This window comes from Cibotium barometz, chromosome 12, assembly GCF_041138505.1.
Source record: "Cibotium barometz isolate CiBa-2024 chromosome 12, ASM4113850v1, whole genome shotgun sequence".
NCBI lineage: Eukaryota > Viridiplantae > Streptophyta > Polypodiopsida > Cyatheales > Cibotiaceae > Cibotium > Cibotium barometz.
The window spans coordinates 5,848,389-5,863,814 of NC_141057.1; positions in this window are offsets into that span (position 1 = coordinate 5,848,389).

Genomic DNA, 15,426 nt, shown 5'->3' on the forward strand with positions numbered 1-15,426 from the left:
CTCAAGCAAGTCAGGGATTCCATACAATTGTGGAACTTCCATCTAAAGATCCAATTACCAATTTATGAATTTCAGTCTGAATATCAATTTGTATGAATTTCATTACACAATTCCAACCTTTTGCTGATACTTCATAAATTTTTGACATTTTTGGCTTCTTAGTTGATTCACTTTAGTCGATTCGCTCTGATACTAGCTGAAAGATCCCTGCCCCCTCCGTGCAACGAATTCGGGGGTGCTAGCAACCGAAGTAGCACTTCTTGTGTGGGCCAGGATCCTTCACTCGAGGCCTCGCCCACCACGGATATCCGGTCAAGAGACTAATCCCTTGGTTATTCCTTAACCGAACCCAAAAAAACTTCCCCCTACCGGAAAGCACGGGCGATTCCTCCAGGATATTTGTATTGTAACGTAGTCAGGGTCATTACTGTGACCAAACTGATTCGATCGAACTTGCGAGTCACTTGGTCAGATCATGGAAGAAACTTGCACTTGGATCATAGAAACCAACGCTTTTTTCCCCATCGAGAGGCACAACCGTTGATTCTTTTTCCATAGAACAATTACTATCCGGGATTTAGTTCATCTATCGTACTATAATAAAAGTGACTCTCATTTTACGGATCCATGAGTCCAACCTAACCCCATCCAGTCCTATGGGTTAGCCAACCGCCCAACCACTGTAGTGATGGGATCCAATTAGGAATTTGGTTAGGTTTTGTCCCGGGTACCAGGGAAAAGAGTTCCCAGGCCCCCTAGCCAGATATTCATGTAAATTTGATGCCAGTCACACCACTTACACACCCAATATGAAATTGCCTTTTTCTTTAGAGATTCAGCTATCTTTAAAACAATCATTTAATGAAACCATAGTGTTATTGATCATAATCCTCCAAAATATCCGATTGAATCCTAATTTCTAATTATTCCTTCATCGGTGTACCTATAGCATCATTGGTAACCAGAACGCTCACCACTTGTCCCTCTCAGGATAGTTCCTATCTTATAGTACCCGACAATATACTATGAGATAGTTCCTATCTCATAGTACCCGACAATATATTCACTTATAAAAATCAAGATGGAATCTTCGTTGAAGATCATCAAGGTTAACCAACAGATCCATATAAAAGAGCCATGGACTCATCCGTTGAGGACCAGCAAGGTCAATCAACCAGATCCATGCCCGGTATTAGAAAACAACTCTTACTCCTTGTTCCAATATCTTCCCCCGACGCACGTGTGGGTATCTTCGGCGACCCAGAGACCAAGCACCGTATGGTCAGCACCCTCTAGGATCCTTCGCAGGTGACCTAGTGCTTCACTCATAGGCCGCTTCCTTGGTCCCTCATCCATCGTACCGGAAGCTCACCATTTAAATCGAACTAAGGCTGGTCAAGACCTCGGCCGACCTTGTTATGCGAGACGTCCTCCATTGACTCTCCATTAGCTGTTGTTGCAATTATCAGTTAAGTCACCCCACGACTTCATTCACAAGACGGTCAAAAATGCTTCCCCAGTATTTTTGACATAAAAGAGTCATTTAAAAACAGGTCATAAATACAAATCCTATAATGAACTCTCGTCTTTCACATTGTTCCACATCCGTCCACATTACCCAATCCATATCCAATTCATATGTATACCCATTCTCATCCAATCACACCATTTTTCATCTCATCCAATTCATATGTATACCCATTCTCATCCAATCATATCATTTTTCATCTCATCACATCTTTTCTCATTCATTCTCATCACATCTCATCCACTCGCATCAACCCATATTCACATCCCATCACACCTCATTCATTTCACATCTATCTCAATTCACATCACATCTCCTCTTATTCATTTCACATCTCATCTCATTCATTCTTATCCTGATTCACATCATATCACATCTCATCCATTCACATCCATATCATACATTTACATCCAATTTGCATGACATCACATCTCATTCATTCACATCCCGATTCACATCACATCATATCACATTCATTCATTCACATCACATCATATCACATCTCATTCATTCACTCACATCGATATCACATCCTTTCACATACACATCCACATCCATTCTTCCACATACACATCCGCATCCATTCTTCCACATACACATCCGCATCCATTCTTTCACATACACATCCACATCCACATCCATTCTTCCACATACACATCCATATTTATTCTTCCACATACACATCCACATTTATTCTCATTACATCACATCTTATCACATCATATTTTCATCTTATCATATCCTATCACATCCCATACACAACTTATCATAGCCATTCACATTCTATCACATCCCATCCCATACACATCTTATCACATCCATTCTCATCCTATCGCATCCCATTTACATCTTATCACATCCTATCACATGCCATACACATCTTATCACATCCTATTTTCACCTTATCTCATCCATTCACATGCTATTCCCATTTAATAGCTTTTTCTAGGTTGATCTTGATAATGGGACTTTTTCTAAATTTTTACCAATTAATTGGCCTAATTAAAGGTTCTTTTGCTCGATGACTATTTCCATATTAATTCTCAATTTCTCAAATGAATTATATTCAATATTCCTCTTTTGAATAAAAGAATTCATGGGATTTACAGAAATCAATTCTACCCATATTTTCACTTTTGATAATTAATCATAAATTGAATTATACTAAAAATTCCTCTTCTTCTCATTTAATTACTTGGATCTCAACTACCATGGGAATTCCTCTTTTTGCATTTAATTAATCAATGTCATGGGTATTCCTCTTTTATCATCAAATATTTCTCATAAAGTAATTTTATCTAAAATAAAATACCCATTAATTCAATATGCTAGAATTTCTCTTTTCCTATCTAAATGATGGAATTCCAAATGTCATAGGAATTCCTCTTTTAACATTTAAATATTTCTTATAGATAAAATAAATTTATTTAAATTTTATCTTTGAATTTAATTAAAATACTCATTAATTCCAATATACTAGGAATTTCTTTTTTTCCATCTAAATGGTTGAATTCCAAATGTCATAGGAATTTCTCTTTTAACATTTAAATATTTCTCATAGATAAAATAAATTTATCTAAAATTCATCTTTGAATTTAATTAAAATACTCATTAATTCCAATATGCTAGAAATTTCTCTTTTCCCATCTAAATAATTGAATTCCAATATGGTGGGAATTCCTCTTTCATCATTTAAATTTATCTATGCAAAAAGATAAATTTAACTAAAATCCTTCTTTAATTTTTAAGTAAAAAATATATTATTTTAGTATCCCAATTTTTCTCTTACTTCATTGGAATACATGAATTTCCATTGTCATGGGGATTACTCTTTTAACATAAAAATGGATTAGTAGAAATTCCTCTTTTTTCTAATTAACTATTTATGCATAAACATAAAAATCAATTTTTTTTTAAATTATAATGAGAATCATTCAATTAATCTAGGATGATTAATCCTAGAATATGGTAGGAAGTCCTCTTTTCAATTAATCTAGGATGATTAATCCTATGGTAGGAAGTCCTCTTTTCATATTATGAATGAAAATGATTTATATGTTAATTTTTCAGAAATTTTGCCATAGCTCCGCTGCTATTACTGATAATTCTCAATAATTTGAAAGCATAAAGTTTAGTAATATCCCTATGATTAGAATAACCATTAATTGGATCAATATCCAATTATGGACTTGATTCTTAATTTTTCCATAAATTAAATAGCATAAAAGCATTAAAAAGCCACTTATTTGGCCTCTAATTTGACAAACATAGAAATTACTTTTAGATTAGAGAATTGCTTCATGAGAAACTTTATTTGAATATAGAATATTCATAGGAATGACCATTCTTTGGGGGAGAGAGAGACGTGCTACAAAAAATATTTAATTTAAGCATAAATGAAAATTTATGTGTTTTATCACCACAATTCATTAAAGAACTTCAATTGTATTAAAAAGCCATTCAATTGAATGCTTCTCAAGCTTGAGAGGGGTTGAGAAGAGAGAAACATTTGGAGATTAAAGAAAAAAAAACCATAAACCACATTTTACCTCCTAGATTGCTTGATTCTTTAATTAAAGTAGAGGCCCCCAACCAATCAATTGGTTTGGTATGTTGATGAAGTCTCCACTGAAGATTGTTGAAGAGAGAGAGAAGCTCCAATCTCTGCAATTTGTAGAGGATTTTTAGAGTATAATAGAAAATATCATTATTTCAGTATAATACTGGCATGGTATAGTTCTCATATTTTTTTACAAAGGGCTAAGGATCTATTTATAGGTGAGGGAGGCCTCTAACCAAGTCCAACTAGTTTTTAGAATTTTCCAGGTTCAGTTTGGCTGAATTTGGACAAGATTTTTTGCTCCCTTTTGATTTGGTTTTAACTAGGAGAGAGAGGGGAGATAAAAGTATCACAATATTTTTTAGTTTAAAACTCCACCACACATGTGAAATAGGCGCCTCCTTGAAGAACCCCCTTCTCCTTTACCAAGGTGTCAAAATTGAATCATTATACCCAAAATATCTCATTTTTTTAGTAATACTCATAGTTTTTTTACTAATAAACCTTGTCCTTAGTCAACTCTTTATCTTATGTGAGCATTTACTCATTTTTGGGGGTTTTTCTTTTATAAATTGGATTTATCTCCTCCCCACACTTGGATTGATCCTATTGGTGCATAGGAACCTTAATTGGAGCATAATTCAAAATTTTTTGAAAATCTGGACCCTTAGGCTAAGGTCCTTCATACTTATTTTCAATTAATTCCAAATGCACATTGGAAAGTTCTTTCTGAATTTCTATTTCAGGGGAAACCATTTTAGACACTAGGAGGATTTTTATATCCAAAAATATCTTAATTTTGGATTACCTCTCTCTAGATATTTTCTCTCTCTAGGTGAAAACAGGGTAAAACAGAATATTTCTTTTATTTCAAAGATGGGAATAATTACAAGATCAGAAGGGGAGGTTCTTACACCTGTACACCTCAAAAGTTGGAGAGAGGAATCTTACATCAATTTTCAAATGTCAGTACTGTCTTCGCAGCCTGTTCTTCTGGCTGTTGCTTTGTCAGATGTGGATATTGCCAAGCTTGTATGAGAACATGATGACGTAGTCCGATCCTTGGCAGAGCAAACTGCTAAAAGGCGCAGAGCTTCTTCATTAGTGAATAGGCAGAAGGAACAAATTCAGCGCCTCTGTTTTTGGTTGGAACAGATGGGTCATTCCTTTGCCCTAGCACTACCCCCTCAACCACCTTATTGGATTGAAGCTGATTCATTTCTTAGCCGGCATTATGAGCGTCATGTGCCTTTTGCTCGGCTTCAAGCCCCTCCTACTCTGCTGAAAGGGTAATTCTCAGGGAACCTACACCTAAAGAAAGAAGGGCCGGTAGGCATGATTATGTGCAGCAATGGATTCTTCGCACGCAGTGGCCTATGACACGGCCAGTAGTAGTGACAGAAAGATACACGGATCTGGTTCGGGAAATTGATGAATTGCACAGAGCCGGAGTTCCACAATCTACGGGAGAGCAAACTGCAGTTGCTGCGGAGGATGTAGCTGTTTCCGGTTTTGCAGGTGAACAGATTGAAACCTTGGATTCGGATGATGAAGCTTAAAGAGGGATGCAGATGCGACTGGATGTTTTAAGGCACTTGATTTACTCTTTTTTTTTGGCCATTTTTTTGGGTTCGCGCGAGTCCACCGTGCGTGCCAAGTGTTGCGGCATTAACCGCACACCGCAACCGCATTCTTGTAACCGCATTGAGTAAATTGTAATGTGCAATAGTCAATTAGGGATTCCAGGGGATGTCATAGGAAGATATGTCGGCATTAACCGCACACCGCAACCGCATTCTTGTAAACCACATTAGGTAAATTGTACTGCGCAATAGTCAGTTAGGGATTCTTGGGGATGTCATAGGAAGATATGTCTGTATGGATCACTGGATACTATTTCTATATATGGATGTAACTGTATGGGCGAATCAATCAATCAAATCTGCTGTGATGTTCTATGTAAATTTTCCATACTTGTCTTAAATATGTCATCTTAATCTTTATTAATTTGTAAGATAAGTATGCTGTGTATGAAGGTAACCAGTCCCGTAATTGCTTACTGTCTGCCCAAGAAGTAAATGTGATTACACTTGCAAGCAAATACACACACACACACACACACACACACAAGAGTAGACAAGCACACAGATCTTATCATCTCCATACTCAAGAAGTATCTTAGCTCACCCAAATCTTTCACTTCAAACTTCCTCTTAAGGAGCATCTTCGCCTCATAAATGTCACCATCACTATCTCATGTGACAGTCAAGTCGTCAACATAGACCCTGCAGGAATTTGATTTTGAAATTATCGGTTGGGGAAATAAAATGTGGTGGGGCAGATGCGCTAAGCAGAAAAGCCTCCTTGCTTGCAATTACAGTGGTGTCGAATCCATTGATCAATGAAGCAAAGGAGAAAATCATACATGACAAACTCTTTGCCCCTATTGCTACCCTTCTGATGCAGGAAAGCAAGACTCGTTAGGAATGAGTCAAGTTCTTGGGTACAAATTGGATGAAGGATGCATGTATTATAATAATCGGCTATGTATTCCCAATGATGAGGGAATAAAGGGTAACTATGCCCTTGCCAATATTTTTCAAAAAAAAAATTTAATGTGGATATATGAAATCCAAAAGTGACAAGATACTCTCTTATCTTGTTTACATCTTGTTTCAAGCCATACAAGGCTTTATGTAACGTGCAAATAAAATTTGGATGTGCATGGTCCTCGTATCCTAATGGCTGCACCATGTAGACCTCCTCCTATCAATCACATGTAGAAATGCATTCTTTACATCCATCTGATGTAAAGACCATCTCGTAATTACATCCATAGCAATAACTGCTCTCACTATTGCTATTCTATCGATCGAACTAAATCTCTCCTTATAATCAATGTCGTAGGTCACTATAAGTTTGTGTATATCCCTTAGCTACCAATCTTGCCTTATACTTGCTTACAGACCCACATGAATTCTGATTTACTTTATAGACCCCCTTACATATAATTTCCTTCTTCTGAAGAGAATGGTTGAAGGTGACAGCAGTAGAAGCAGAGGAGAGACTTGCAGCAGCCAACAATGATCCATCACTTAAGCAAAATGATGAATGATTTAAATGGAAAAAATCTTGTTCTTATATATAACACAAAAAGCCTGTTCTTATATACAAACAACCAAGTTGGCCAGTACAACAAACCCACGTCTGGTGAAAAGTGCTAAAAATACATCAAATAAATATGCTATGCAAATGGTGCAATAAATGGGATAAATGATGGAGGCAAACATAGTCCAACACCTCCTCTCAGCTCCAGCACGGTGGACTGACTCTCCCATAAGGGTCAAGACCTGATCAATAGAATCTCGAGGAAGAGGTTTAGTGAAGAGGTCAGCTAGGTTGTCTAGAGAGGGAAAATACTCTAGAGAAATGATGATGTCAATGACCAGCTCATGAACAAAGTGAGAATGGGCCTCAATGTGTTTGGTCCTACCATGAAAAGATGAAGTTTGAGCCATCGCCAAGGCACTCTAGCCATTTGTGAGAATGTGAATAAAGGATTCCGAAAGAACATCAAGATTACTCAGTATCTAGATCAACCCTAACAACATAGGAAGTATCCTAATAGGCTCGGTACTTAGTCTCAATAGACTGTATCCTACTTCTTGGATCACCAAGAAATGAGGCAAGAACCTAAAGTGAAGCAATAACCAGCAGTGAGAGGCCCACCGATGAGTAGATTGCTAGAGAGCTTGGGAACATAAAGCACATCTCAGATGGCAGAAGAGTAAAGTCGCACATTACCCACACAAGAGGGCTCAAGGTTGGAAGCATCACCAATGGACACCTTTAGAGAGCTAGGCCAAATATCATGCAAAATGGACTTGTCTCATGAGTCATGTGATTAGTGCACCCCCTGTCAACCACCCAATCCATAAGACGTGAGGTTGGCAGGAATAGGTGAGTCCGCGGCACGGCAGGAAGCTCCTTAATGCCGAGATGAAGATAGTCTTCTTGGTGGAAGAGGATCTATGGGATTGGTTAGTAGATGCAGAGGTTTGATTGGTGGGCTTCTTTGTAGAACCACCTTCTCTTGGCAAGTAAGATCCTTATGAGAGCAAGATTGTTAGCAGGTTTAGAGTCAACTTTGTTGCTGGTGGAACCCTTAAATTGCCATTTGCCTTTGATCTTGACCCAAATAAGGGTCTCAGAAGCATCTTGGTTTATTTTCTTCCTCGAACTATATCCTGAAGTATTAATATCTGTGAAGACTAAACCTAACTTGTAGACCTTGCTTAACCATTTGTCCAATTGAACCCAGCTCTTTTGTAATGTTTAGAACATAAAGTACATCAACCAGGCGCTTCATTTTTCCATCCTACATAGACAATGCACCTTACCAACATGCACAATAGGATCCACAGTATCATCACCTCTTTCCACATATCCTGGTTTTTCCATCATATCTCCAAACCACTCTCCATAATTGGTCATGTGGTTAGAAGCACCCAAATCAATATACCATCCATCAATAGGGTTCCTTAGATCTGCAGTCATAGAAATAAGCATATGTTGTATCACAAAAAACTCCTTACTTTTATCTTCAACTTCCCCTTGCCTTTAGAGTGGCCTTTTCCTCCTATCTATACATTAGATTCATGTTGGTACTTCCCATGGTTTGTTTCCAAAATAACTTATACCCCATCTAAATGATGATCTACCTCTAGATGACGACATGCACCTCAGCATCTAGATGAGGATCTACCTCTATCTCTACCCGTGTCCATGTAGAAAGCCTGTTCCTACATATTTCTAGAAGATGATTTACTCCCGACATTTATGTCCTCAATGATAAGAAGGGCTATTAGATCCTCAAAGTTTGAGAAGTTTTCTCGAGTTTGGATATATGTCCAAAACTGGTCATACTCCTTGGTAAGCCCATTCAACTTTCAATGAGTAATCACTAATACTCAACTTATTTCTTTACACATTATTTATGTAGATAGGAGCTCCAATGGAGCACAAGGAATCTACAAGCTGTTTAACTTTCAATGAGTAATCACTAATGTTTATCTTATTTCTCTCTACACATTATGCAGCTCTTGCTTTAAGTTGCCTTGGTACTTGTGCTATACAGCTTAACCAAGGTATCCCATGGATCTTGTATATGACTAATCATAGCATCTGACACACTAACAGACAACCAATACATCACTTTGGTTACTCTCTCATGCCATGACTTAAAGGCATGCACCTGTTGAAGAGTGACATTTTCTTCCAAAAGCTTCGGTTTCCCCTTGCCACTTGAAAAAACTCATAGTATCCTTTTCCCACCATGAGAAAGTTTCTCATCCTAAACTTCCAAGCTTGAAGTTATTCTTGTCCAGCTTCTCGCCCATAATTTGGAATAGACTAGAAGTTATGGTTACATGCAGCAAGTATTGCAACTATTAATGGACTAGTCACACAAACATGCATCCACCAACAACTTGCAAATCTTAGATTCTCTCTATGGAGACTATCTTGCAACTAAATTTTTTTGGCGCAACTTTGCACCAAACCAAAAATTACGCATATACAGTCAAAATTGACACTTCCATAGAGTGCATGTGAAAAACTTACAGAGCAAAAAAAACGGGTCCTAAAAATGCCTCAAATCTAAATTCTAAACTTATCAAGATCCTATAGATGTTAACCACACAATAGAATGCTCCATTGCTTCACCTCAAAGGGCGCCTCAAGATGTGGCAATGCATCTTACTATTGTGTTTTCTTGTTGCTCTTGCCTTGAAGCTATTTGCTACTACAAAGGGTTACTTCTAAATCAAAGGAAAAGAGATGGAGTTACCTTTACCCATGTATCACTTTTGCTTGCCTCCAAATCTCTTCATGTAAACTCCCACTTTGATACCATGAGAAGAATGGATGGGAGAGGGTGAGCTTGAGCTCCTTGCAAGTAAACACACACACACAAAAGAGTAGACAAGCACACAAGAGAGATGGATGACTGAATTTTCTTTTATTCTCTTCTCTTCTCTACTACCATAACATAAACATAAGAGTACATACTATAGTAGAAAGTACTCCTACTATAACATACAAAGGTCGGTCCATAGTGTGAGCTCGATTACATGAGCTAACACTATAATAGAAAGTAGTTTCCTACTATAACTTTCCTACTATAACATACAAAGGCCGGTGAGCCTGATTATATGAGTTGACACTATAACTATGCCATAACTTTAATGAACCAAAGCAGCTATAACACGACCTCACAATCCCACCCCTCATAAAATCACCCCCACTTCTCTAAAAAAATTATCGCCCGTAGGTTCTTTAAATTTTCTCTCCTTAAATTTTTAATACACTCTATCCCTTGAGAAAATTTCCACATGCACACACACATACACATGTAAACTTGAAAATAAAATTAGGGTTGTGTGTGCCACAAGGCAACAAAGGGCCATAATGGTTGTGGAAAGTGTCACACCATCACGAAAAAAGGGGGGAAGAAGGAAAAGCTAGTGGATGGTTCATCGCATTGATGCGCGACGATCAAGACCAACTTCAAAACCTTGAAATCAGCCTTTATACATTGCTTTTCTAAACAAGGTGATCGGTGGAGTGCAGCAAAAGAACTCTATTCAATTGAGCATCAACCAAATGAATCCATTAGAGATTTTATCCTTCGGATAAAACTCTTGGACTCACGATGTGAGTCATGGAAAAAATTAAACGATATTTAATTGAAGAGATATTTCATGATGGGCTTGAAGAATAATAGCTTACACAACTTAATCATTGTATCCAATCCGAAAACATTCGATCAATGTTGTAAAGAAGCAATACGTTTAGATGACAACATGCTAGAAGATGATCATGCTACGAGATGTTCCTCATCTAAACCAAGTGAAGCAATGGCAAAAGAAAGATCGATCTCGGAATTGGCATTCCTCGAACTCTATGCAGCCTTGCTTAAAACCTTCGAATCGACATCTCTAAGAGAGGATGAGAACCTTTAAAACCAGACATCCTTAATGCCTCTCTAAGTGAGGAACGAAATACCTGTGTTGAGTGCAATCACTACGACCATCCCAATCCCCATTGTGCATACAAGGCACCTGTTCTTCTATACTACATATATTGTAAGATCTTTGACTACGATACTAAAAAGTGTCCCACTTCATCCACAATTAACTCAAAATCTCCATCTCTCGTGCACCAAACAGAAACAGTCCAAAGGGTAGAAACTGCTCAGGAAGCAGTTAATTGAACACTCCAGTGTTTCTATTATCGTGGACCTCACAAGGTGGCAGACTGCATAGTTTGGAATACTTCCATGCCCATAGTCATTGACACCTTGCGAGACCCATGTGTGAACGATGTGGCATTGAACACATGTTCCAAGATTGCCCAAGACAAGTTGCATCATTGTAACTCATCTCACAAAATACAACTCTTAAGTGTACCAAACGGGCAATTGTCCATGGTGCCCTTGAATGTGCTTACACGTTTACAAGCCAAGGCACGAGAAATAGTAAAAAAGAATGCAAAAGACAATACCTTAACATGGATAGAAGAACATGCTTTAAAACAAAACCTAAAATAGAAAACAAAACCTTCTAAAATCAAGAAATCGAAACCAAAGTTGAATTAAAGGGTAGGGAAAAGGAGCCTATAGAGGACATAATCCCAAAAGAGCCAAAAGCTATACATGATGCAGAAGCATCCCACCACACAAACCACAAAACCCATATATGTGACACAGGATACAAAAGCCCAAAAGAAAATTCGATCTCGTCGCATAGGTAAACATAATGAAAAACTGATAAACCAAAGAAAGTTAGAAAATGAAACAAGTTCTAGTACGTCACTAAGTGAGGATGAAAATCTTACTCTTCACTCAGTGCACCACATAGTGTTGGAATTAGGGTTAGGGTTGCAACAATGCACACACACAAGATAGAGAAGCTTGAGAGCACACAAAATCACTAGTTTAGAATGAACAAATGTGTGCCAGATACAAAAAAAACAAGTACACACCCCAAAATGAATAGATAAGGGGTTGTACATACGCATGGGGGAAAAAACCTCCTAGTGAGGGAAAAAGTGGGCCGGCGGTCTTAAATTGATGAAATTAGGGTAAGGGTTGAAACAATGCACACACACAAGATAGAGAAGCTTGAGAGCACACAAACTCACTAGATTAGAATGAACAAATGTGTGCTAGATACAAAAAAGATAAGTACACACCCCAAAATGAGTAGATAAGAGGGTGTACATATGCACGGGGGGAAAAACCTTCTAGTGAGGGAAAAAGTACCCCGGTGGTCCTAAGTGTGTTCACACACATCACTACCATATAATGCAACAAATCCCCCCTGTAGTGATAATGTGAACATGTATAGGGTATGGCCAATCAATCCTGAAAAGGCAGTAAGCCAAAGCTTTACGAAAAGCTTCGAACTTTTCTCACGAGGAAGAGCCTTCGTGAATAAATATGCCACGTTGTCATGTGTAGGCACATGGACCAAGCTGATCTTTGTTGCAGAGGGTCTTCCCTGACAAAGTGGTAATGCACCTCAATGTGCTTAGTGCAAGCATGAAACAATGGGTTCCTCGAACCTGCTAATGCACTCTGGCTGTCAGTGAAAATCGTAGTGCTAGCACCCAAATCAGCCAAGACGTCTGAGCCACACACACTTAACTGTAGCTGTAAAAGCTGACAGTGGTAATGCACCTCAATGTGCTTAGTACGAGCATGAAACAATGGGTTCCTCGTAATTGCTAATGTGCTTTGGCTGTCAGTGAAAATCGTAGTGCTAGACGACTGTCCAACACCCAAATCAGCCAACCATAAGACGTGTGAGCCACACATACTCAACTGTAGCTGTAAAAGCTACCCTGTACTCAGCTTCACAGCTAGAAGTGGCCACTATAGGCTGCTTCTTGCTGAGTCATGATATACATGAATCACCAAGGCGAAAGTAAAACCCACTAGTGGAGACACTCGTGTGTCATAACATCCAGCCCAATCTGAATCACTAAAAGCATGTAGCTGTGACTCACCCCCCTTTGGATAAAACAATCCAAAATACTAAGTCCCTGCAAATAGCGGAGAACTTGCTTGATAGCCTGCCAATGCTTTGTACCTGGGCTATGCATAAATCTGCTCAACTGTGAGACCGCATACTGTATATTTGGCCTCGTGTTGCATATACAACAGCCAACAAGTTTGGCCTTGTAGCGATCAATGCTACCATCTGCTTTACATTTTAACTTGTAAACCCGCTTAGTACCAATGGCCTTCTTGCCATGAGGTAGATCTGTCAAATACCAGGTGTCATTCTTGAGTATAGAGTTATACTCATCCTGCATAGCATGCATCCAATGATCATCATCCTGTGCTTCCTCAAAGGAAACAGGTTTCTCGTCTCATTACATAAAGTAGAAATGAGAACATGATCCACTTGAGAATAATTTGCATGATGAGAATCTCCACGAGTTCTGCTAGGTAAAGGAGATGCCAACTTGCTATCCCTCAATGTCTGCACAAGCCATTTTGGCATACGCCTAGATTCTTCTATCGTTGCTCTCTCCTCATCCACTACATCTTCAATAATTGCCTCATCAAAAGGCTGATTTGCAGGCTAATTTTGCACCTGCAAAGGCTGAATTTCAGCACTTGGTTGAGCATTCAATTGCTCTACATATGGCTGCCCTCCATTAAACAAAGGTAGAAGCAAATCAAACATGTCCTGTGAGCATACATTCTGCTGTTTTTTTCATGAAAGCATGGGATGAACTGAGTTTTTGACAAAAACAACATCTCTACTTACCAGAATCCGCTTTGAGGTTGGATGGTAGAGTCGATATCCATTGCTTTCTGAATTGTATCCCACAAATATGCATTTAACTGCCTTATCATCAAGCTTACTGATGCGTTGTTGCTCAGGCACAAGAGCATAAGCAAGACAACCAAAAACACACAAATGAGCCACAGAAGGCTTCTTGCCATGCCAAGCTTCATAGGGAGTTTTAGACTGGAAGGCCTTGGTAGGGCATTTGTTCAACGCATGGTTTGCGCACATAGTTGCCTCTAACCAAAAACCATGAGGTAAATATTGGGCTTTCACTATACATCGTGCCATCTCCATATGAGAGACCTATTCTTCCTCTCAGCCACACCATTTTGCTGAGGTGTGTATGGCAATGTACATTGATGCCTTATGTCTTTTTCAGCCATATATGCATGAAATTCCTTGGACATATACTCCCCTCCTCAATCTGAATGAAGGGTCCCAACTTTATATTCACATGCATTTTCAGCCATGGACACGAAGTGCCTAAAGCACATAAAAACCTATGAGTTCTACTTTAATGGATACACCCAGCTATATCTAGAGTAATCATCAATAAAAGTGACAAAGTAGAGATATCCCCCAATAGATGGTGTCCTCATAGGACCACATACATCACTATGTATAAGCTGTAATTTCTTAATAGCTCTCACATATCCATCCTTTGGAAATGATGCCCAATGCATTTTACCAAGAATACACCCCTCACATACATGTCTAGTAGGGGTCTCAAGAGTTGGCAACTCAGACACCATATCATGCCTTTGAAGGCGTAATAAATTGCCATAATTCAGATGGCCAAATCCTGCATGCCATAATTCTACATCACTCATAGCACGAGTTATAGAGACTTAGCAAGCATTATGCTGCAACTTCTCAAATACATCCATCTTGTATAGGCCATGAAACAAGGTACCTGAGGCAGTGATAGAATAACCATCATTTCTATCCTAAACTGTACATCTGTCATCCACAAATTTTACCATCAAGCTTGATAAGGCTAAGGCTAAAACTGACATCAAGTTCTTCTTAATGCCTGGCACATATAAAAATTTCAAAAGAGTAAATGCATCCCCATTTGCAGTAGTGAGCACAACTCTACCAACTCCTTTGAAAGGATATGAGGAACCATTTGCACATGTGATGATTCCTGCACTTGGGATATATTCTAGAGATGAGAACAAACCTTTTTGTGAAGTAATGTACTTACTAGCACCACTGTCAAAGTACCAAGCATCCGATTCTTCCAATGACATGCATACATCATGAATAGAAGGGTCATAACTGCAATGTACAGTCGAGTAAAACTTGCAGATTCCTTCTTCTCTACACTTGGTGCAGATGCATTAGCCACACAGCCATGCTCGATTCTTTCTTTTTCTTTCTCTAGCCTTTTCTTGCACTCATGTATGTAGTGCCTTGGTTTCCTGCAATAGTGACACTTGCTCTTCTTTTTAGGCTTATCACATGCTTTCTCT